Raw genomic sequence first — 8299 nt, forward strand, 5'->3', positions numbered from 1 at the left:
ACACGTTAATTCACGTAATTTCAACAAATGAGTTACATGTACGGTATAATATATATTTGCAGAAAAACATTAAATACGGGATTTCAGCGTCCCGTACAGGGTGCACACTGTATAAATTTTTGAACTCTCAAATATGGAAATTCCCTTGTATTATGGGCCGGTTGCAACCATAGTTTGGAAATGCATAATTTCTTAAATATGAAAACTTGCCCGTACGAGTGGCTGAAAAACATTTGGTTGCTGACATGGCGTCAGTCATTGCGCTGGTCCTTCTCAACAGTGTTTTAATGCTTTCAGTTTTACAATAGTCTAGGGTCACATTATTGTAAGTATTAGGTTGCCTGCAGTCCGTTGAGTTGTTCGAGTTGTTTTGTTCGGAAGTTTTCCGTCCACTCTGTGTAGCGCATGGACCTTAATCTCAGGCGTGTGAACCGTGCGAGCATTTCCAATGCTTACTTTTTGGGACGGTAGAGCATCCATATCCATAAGATGCTGTAAAAATCGGCCGAACAGCCGGCAGCTGGTGCTGTGTGACGCATATATTTTTCAGCGTCCTGAACACAGATCCGTAGGCTACTCCCATTTGCCAAATCATGGCAGAAATTATTGCCGTAGTGTCACTTGTTGACTATAGTCTTCACTGCTTAAAAAATGTTGGAAAAGAGAAAAGAAAATATACTGATTCATTCACAAGTATAAACAGCAGTAAATACAAAGGTAAAATCATTTCTGTAAGTGGTATGGCACCAATTTGGCTACGGAGGGAAGTGGGTGTGTATGTGTGCGGGGGTGTGCGTGAGGAGGGGAGGCGAGGTTAAAAATACCAATCGCAGACCAACACTGGACTACAGTAAGTGATTTCAAATGGATGGAGGTTCCTATAGCAACGGAGATAATATGAAGAGTCCTGTACAGAACAGACCAGTATGGAGAGCTGCATCAAAATAGTCTTCACAGAGTCGATCACAGCAACATTGTTACGAACATCGTGCCAGTTAGAAACTAATCAGCACAAAAGACAGACTGGAGCCTCGGTGAGGATTTGCGTCTGTAGTTGGTGCTGGTATGTATTACAGTATTACCGCAATGCTGCCTTTTAATTTCGGCAGGTTATTAGATTGATGTTTTTGTCTTGTAATGGGCTAGATGACTACGCTTTCGACTTCGATGCGCAGCTATTCGTCCAGTCCCTTCAGATCAACTCGGCGCGCACACCCTGTACTTTCCCCACGCCTCCCCACCACTTCTCTGCTGCTGGCGTCACCTCAAGGACACCCGCGCTTCGAGCGAACAACAGCCGTCAGGTTCTCTCCCACTTGTTTGCGTTTCAAATACCACGCGAGCACTTCCCATTTCATATGAGATTTGTCTCCAATATTTGAACGAAATATTAAATACTTTAACACTGGCGCTACAGAATACTTTCCATTGGAAACGTTCGATTGCAATGCACAAATTTCGGCAGCGATGTCCGGATTTTACGTTTAGGGAGGGATTCCCAGTGGCCAATGCCTATGAATATATGAAGTGATGTTTTACTAGGCAAATGGTAACAAATGAGAGAAAGTGGTTCATGCATTTGGGTAGGTTAGTAGTACTCCAAAAAACAACACAACTATAAAGAAACAGAGTTTAACGTTATAAACACATATGAAAGGCGAATTCATTATGATGTAGTCTTATTATTAATGTTATAGCCCTCATTAAGTGCTCATTACTCATACCTTTTGTAGCCCTTTCATAGCCCTAAGGTGTTAATCCTCCATATACTAACAGGTGTTCCCCTACCAATGAAAAGTATGACTGCATGTTGCTTCTTTTCTTGTAATCGGAGTAATGCACACAGCATTTATTTGTTTCTTTTTTGTTCCATACTGCATTTGTAATCATATCGAGACTCGATATATCTTCGGATACCCATAACATTGCTAAACACTAAAATCACTGCAAATAACAGCAAAATAAGATAAAAGAAAAATCGTAAGAGCAAGTTATGTTGTTTAGCAAACTGTTATAATAAACTGAAGCACGAAGCTACAAACAGTTTGTATTTACAATTATACCCTTTTTGGTCAGATGTTCTGTATTTAATGCATTTCAGTAATTATCATTCAAATATCACAATATCATGAGCACATATTCTTCCCTTACACTTTGTCGTTTCCCACGGCAGTAACGGCGCTACTAAAATATATCCTTTTACGAGCCAAAGTAAGAGAATCATTAAGTTACATGAAGTCATTAGGGGAACGAAATGCAAAGCGTTTCCAACATTTATATTTAGGAGAACGAGGCCACTCCGGTTTACCACAGCGGTAAGAAAGGATTTCTTCGTGTATCATAATTATTTTCAAAACACTGTCGATATTTTTAAATTGGACCATTAATTATACAATGACCCTCCAATGAACATTTATATGGAAGGAAATTAGTTTTAAAAAAGATCCCACATCACAAAAGAAACGAAACCTTTGTAACTGACGATCTAATTTGACTTAACACTGTGTTTAATACAATTTTTTTTGAGTAAATAAACATAGAACTAAAGTTAAAGAACAGATCCAGGGAAACAAAACTCAGAAACGTGCTAAGTGTAATACGGTCGGCTGACTTTTAGATGATGATATAAATAACCTTCATAGTTCCATCTACTGTTACCTGCAAACGAAGTTTAGTTCTTAACGTAAATGAAAGCACTGATCAATATCCTCTACTCACATCTGCTAACTGTACCTGCAGCATCTCTATGCTAAACCATATAATCAAAAAACTTTCCTTTTATTGCTGGGAGAAGTCCATTAAGCTCACTAGAGAAACCGTAAAAATTGACCAAGGAAAAATAATGAACAGAGATCACTGGTTTTAGATTAATCTCTGTACAATCAGCTACTAGCCCAGTAATTTCCTTCTAAATTACTGCCGATCTGATACAGTCTGAATGTGCCTGCCAGAGATACTTATAGAATATGTTTCTTGCCACAGTATAACACGGCGGCCACGAGATGTCGCTAGTGGCAAAAGAAAATACTTTTACCTTTTGATCTCACATAAGCTTATTACATCGGATGTTTCAGCTTTCTGGAGAAGAACAAAATGATGTATTTCAAAACTAGCGTAAAAAATAAAGAAAGAATTCTGCTGCATCATTTCGAATCTGTAGTGTGGCCTGGACATTGACAACCTGATCAGAAAATGTATTATGCTTTATTTCTCTTTTGTTGGCATTATTGGCTCAAAAATGCCACTACTGACGATAAAAATTAAGTACGTGCAAAGCACGTATTCATTAGATATAGACTGATGTTAATACTAAAGAATCGATTTTTCAGTCTAAAGCGAAATACACTTTTATGTGCCAGTACTTGGTATAGGAATTTTTGTCCAGCTACAATACAGTGAACGACAAGAACATGCAGGCAGACAAGTTTGTATTGAGGAACCAGAGTTCATCAAGCTGTAGTGATCACTTATGAATGTAGATATTTAGATTTTAGTTCACCAATTTCAGCAGCTATTTTTGAAGAATACCGATGTGAGGAAGTAGCACACTCGTTGCGTTGAAAATAGTTTTTTTTTTTTTAATGCAACTACTGTACTATTTCTCCACAACGGAAATCTTGTTATTCCATTCACACCGCCACCCTTCAGTGCAATCACACTTCTTCTTTGTGCTATATATACTTGCACACAGTCAAAAAGTACTAAGACTGCTTCATGAAATCTTTGAAGCTTCCAGTGTGACACGAATGAACGCAGAGTGCTGGTAATAATGTGCATACTAATATTTTTTAATACGTAACATAGAAAATATGCGGAACATGTTAGAATTCCCTACTTCAATGACATTATTGTCTAATTTAATCGAAAAGTAATTTAACATGTTATACATTCCTTATTAGGTTCCTACCAAATAAGACCGTATTAAGGTTAACATTTAAAAGAAGTGATTTTTATAACACCGTAATCGCTCGCTATGAGGGGTCTCAAGATATTACCTTTTAAAAGTTATTTTAAATCGATTTGTCAAATAAGTTCGCATCCTCGATGAAAAAGTAGCAAGATTACTATAGTAGCGCATACAGCTCGCTTATTTACCTCATTTCACAGCTCCGTGAACAGTTTTTTAGGGCGCGCGAGGAAAACAGCTGGATATTCAAAATGTGTGCATCTCAACCACACAGAAATTACTATACCTTAACACTCCTATAACAAACCAGCGACACAATCAAATATTCGATAGCAAGTATACTTGAATCTTTGGAGAAGATATCAGTTGCATTGCATTCAAATACTGATTAATGAACAATTTTGTCACATACCAGAACCTTAACAACAATCGTTTCAAATCGTAAAAACAGTCGCGGACGAAACACTGAAAAACAATGGATAAAATTAAATCGTTTAAAATCTCATATGATACGAAATAAATAATTTAAATATCTGAATATCAACAGATTTTATGCAGATAACTGAAATAGCACATTTTGTGTTTCCTTCTAGTGAAATTTGTGATACAAGATTGTTATCGCTGTTACACATTTTGGAACATTTATAAGACTTCTGATTGTTGTTGTTGGAGATGGTCTGCATTTGTAGATGTGTAGCAGCTCTGTACGGAGCTTGGGGTTTGCATCAGGTAAGAATACTGGGTGTTTTCCGAAACGCTAAAATAGTACGGGGATGATATGCTACATTTGTATGTACTTCTGACAAATGTAACTGTAAATTAGAACTATTGATATTTTAAAAAATATCGTGATTCCAATATATCGATATGTAAAAGGTATCATTGTAGTGCTTCGATAAGTCGAAAAAATTTTCGATTCATCGACTGAAAAAACGCCGACGTACTGGCCTAGAAACAACGGGCTGCACATGGTAAATATACTGCCAGTTTTAGAGCTGTAAATTGAATCATTGATTTATTATTAAATATTCTGTACGATCAACAAGCTAGCGGCCTGCTTATACCCCTCAGAGCAAGAACTGAAAGGAAAACGATGCACCACTTTCTTATCAATGGTAACTGCATGTAAGCGGCACAATAAAAGGAGTCCAATGGATCCGTCGTTCGGTTTCTTCAGATATCGGATTTGTCTGGAACACTTCATATCGGCTTCCCTGTTTTTTCATTTCTGCAAACGCCAGCGAACTAGCAGTTGTAGTGCAAAACTGAGTGGTGCAGCCAAACGTTGCGGTTTGTGTTGGTAGCGTTACGTCAGCATTTCCCCTCAAATAGACTCCAAATTTGTCATTTAGATTTTAGTTCACCAGTTTCGGCAGCTATTTTTGAAGAATGCCGATGTGAAGAAGTAGCACATTAGTTACGTTGAAAATAGTTTTTTTAATGCAACTACTGTACTAGTTCTTCACATCGCAAATCTTGTTATTCAATTCACACCGTCACCCTTCAGTGCAATCACACTTCTTCTTTGTGCTACACATACTTGCACACAGTCAAAAAGTACTAAGACTGCTTCAAACAGTGAAAGTGAAATTATGTTATACCACAATTTCAAATATTTGCCGAAAATTGCGAAAATTATAATTTAAATTAAAAATATCTGCACCCGATATTTCCCTGTTGGCATAGATATATCGGTGAAGATATATCGCCGATATATGGCAATATCTTTTGGGTAAAATATCGATATTGTATGGACAGATCTGCTGTAAATGCTGAACGAGAAAGAACTCTCGCAATGTAAGCTGTCAAAGTTAGTTGCGCAACTGCACTGTTTTGAAGGCCTAGGAACAACAACTGAGGACTTCCATCGATCAACTGTTAAATACAGATAGAGAAGTTCGCTTAAAGTAGTAGAAGCGTTTAGTTTCATATGTCCTCTTTAGACAACGAGAAAAAGCAGTCAACACAATGACTGTATATGTACACAAGAGCGGCGGATTGGATTGTGACCGATGTCACTCATGTCAGTTTCGCACCGAATAACGAAATTGTTTTGAGATATCGAAATAAATTGTTGTGGATACACTTGCTGAAACCTTTTACATGTATTGTCTTTATAAACTGATACTGAACATAGACGTCTGTGCCGCACGGGCTAGCCGGGTAGCCGCGCGGTCTAGTGCGCCTTGTGACAGCTCGCCCCGTCGGAGGTTCGAGTCCCCCCTCGGGCATGCGTATGTGTGTTGTCCTGAGCGTAAGTCAGTTTAACTTAGATTAAGTAGTGCGTAATATTAGGTACCGATGACCTCAGCAGTTTGAAAGACCTTACCACCAATTTCCAGACGTCTGTCTGTCTGGTTAGCGGGACAGGATGTGAACTAGATTTTTTGGGTATGACCTTGTACGTGTTGCACAAACTCTGCGAAGAGCACTTTTTTCTTAACATGGGAAATCTTTCCCTTTTGCTGATTCTCTGAGAGCCTCGGTAAGTCAAGAGCTAAAGTGGATATCAGAAAATGGGTTGCTTTCTCTGAACGATGACCTCCACTATCTGGACCACTCTATGCGGTATTTGTTTCTGCTGTGCATCCCAGAAATTCTCTAGGTTTATCAACAATGTCGTTTTTGTCTTTTCTTTCTTCAGAAGAAGCAGCGTAGAAGTTTCACTTTTCTTCGTCTTGGACATAATCCTGTGCTACCCCTTCATTTTTCCATGGTGTAATTAAAAAATACGTACAAAACCAGTTATTCGGAGAAAGAATCTGAATTGTTAGCCCCAAGTGGAGTTTTCTGTTTTATTTATAGTGCCGACTCATGCCACCAATTAAATTAGCAATTTTATAGACGTGTTTCTAGTCGCTTTCCATTTCAGACACAGCAGTGCAATCATCTTGGAAGCGAAAAGCAGTTATGATAAACATGCACTGCTGCTTTTTTTTAACTAACATTCTGAACAGTTTCTGTTAAGTATAACCTGTTTTAAAATCCGCTTCACTGATACCTTACTCAGCAGCTGTACTTAAAGAAGCGGAACTAAGGAAGAGTATCGATGAAGGGTTTGGTGGGAGAATGATGACTAGGGGCGTTGTGCGTTGACCTCGCTGTCCTAAAATGATTCACGAAGTTACATTTGGGATCGTTGTGTAGAAGATCTGAGAACAAAATTATATCATAACTCATGCTGTTGTTATCGTATTAATATCGAATGGGAGATGCATGTGAAAATAAGCAAAATGAGAAGTTCAACATAATTAAAAAAGTTAGAATTTCGTTGGTGAATCAGGAATTCTGTTCGCCGGGCAAATTCCGGGTCTTGTAATTTCACCTCTGTTGCTACTTGTTGATTCCTGATCTTCCTTTATTTACTTTAGAAACTTGTTCAGCAGTTTGAATACAATTTACCCTTGAGTGTTACTTGTTTATAGCTGCACGCCTGCATCTTAATATAGCTCACCGCTTGTAAACAGACTGATAAATGGTTAGGCGCATTAACTGTGCACACTCGTTATCCCTATTGAGGTTGTCCTACTTATCAGCTACGTGTAGTTAACGCTGATTGTAAACAATGATCCGTCGGTAAGTCATAAGAGGATCGCTTGATAGTCTCGCGATATACAGGGTGATCAAAAAGTTAGTATAAATTTGAATACTTAATAAATCACGGGATAATGTAGATAGAGAGGTACAAATTGACACACATGCTTGGAATGACATGGGGTTTTATTAGAACCAAAAAAATACAAAAGTTCACAAAATGTCCGACAGATGGCGCTTCATCTGATCAGAATAGCAATAATTAGCATAACAAAGTAAGACAAAGCAAAGATGATGTCCTTTACAAGAAATGCTCAATATGTCCACCATCATACCTCAACAATAGCTGTAGTCGAGGAATAATGTTGTGAACAGCACTGTAAAGCATGTCCAGAGTTATGGTGAGGCATTGGCGTCGGATGTTGTCTTTCAGCATCCCCAGAGATGTCGGTCGATCACGATACACTTGCGACTTCAGGTAACCCCAAAGCCAATAATCGCACGGACTGAGGTCTGGGGACCTGGGAGGGCAAGCATGACGAAAGTGGCGGCTGAGCACACGATCATCACCAAATGACGCACGCAAGAGATCTTTCACGCACCATCTGTCGGACATTTTGTGAACTTTTTTTGTTCTAATAAAACCCCATGTCATTCCAAGCATGTGTGTCAATTTTTACATCTCTATCTACATTATTACGTGGTTTATTAAGTTTTCAAGTTTATACTGACTTTTTGATCATCCTGTACATCTGCGCGCGCAATTACTTGAGAGTTCTCGCTGTTTTACTAATGAAGTTTCTCTCAAACAGAAAGGCAGCAGAATCATTGCAGGGCCGACAAGAAACGAGTGGCTAA

Source organism: Schistocerca piceifrons, chromosome 2 (assembly GCF_021461385.2).
Source record: "Schistocerca piceifrons isolate TAMUIC-IGC-003096 chromosome 2, iqSchPice1.1, whole genome shotgun sequence".
Taxonomy (NCBI): domain Eukaryota; kingdom Metazoa; phylum Arthropoda; class Insecta; order Orthoptera; family Acrididae; genus Schistocerca; species Schistocerca piceifrons.